Source organism: Arachis ipaensis, chromosome B05, assembly GCF_000816755.2.
Source record: "Arachis ipaensis cultivar K30076 chromosome B05, Araip1.1, whole genome shotgun sequence".
Taxonomy (NCBI): Eukaryota; Viridiplantae; Streptophyta; class Magnoliopsida; order Fabales; family Fabaceae; genus Arachis; species Arachis ipaensis.
In genome coordinates, this window is record NC_029789.2 from 48,057,019 (window position 1) to 48,057,438 (window position 420).

The following is a 420-nucleotide window of genomic DNA, read 5'->3' on the forward strand; positions in this document are numbered from 1 at the left end:
TTCCTTTTAATATTTATTTTTCATTTGAATTAATATATATATTAGTCAATTTTCAATTTTTTTCTACTAAAATATTGATTCTTATAAACCGTTTATAAAAGAGTAGAAGCAGATAAATATTTTTTATTGAATCTCTTTTTCTTTATATATCGTTGTATCAAGTAATATGACGGCTATGCGTTAGTAGCAGAACACATGATTCTGGATGAAATACTGCAATTAATTATTGTAACAGTTATACTTAATTACTGGTAAGAAATATCTAATTCTTTATTTTTAAGCGTTTTCTTTCGATCAGGGTGAAGCTCGAACCCCTTGTAGGAGCTATCATGAAAAATACAATTAAATAGAAGCAAAAAAATAAAATTAAAAAATGACTAAATCATAAAATTAAAAGATTTTATAGATAAAATTTATTAA

The 420-nt window shown here is 22.9% G+C and overlaps 1 long non-coding RNA gene across 1 annotated transcript in view; it reads left to right on the forward strand.

The window, feature by feature from the left end:
* LOC110262855 overlaps positions 1-113 on the forward strand; it is an 8,445-nt gene extending 8,332 nt beyond the window's left edge. Inside the window, exon 3 of the long non-coding RNA XR_002347868.1 lies at positions 104-113. This is a non-coding gene — a long non-coding RNA (uncharacterized LOC110262855). The remainder of the gene's footprint in view (positions 1-103) is intronic.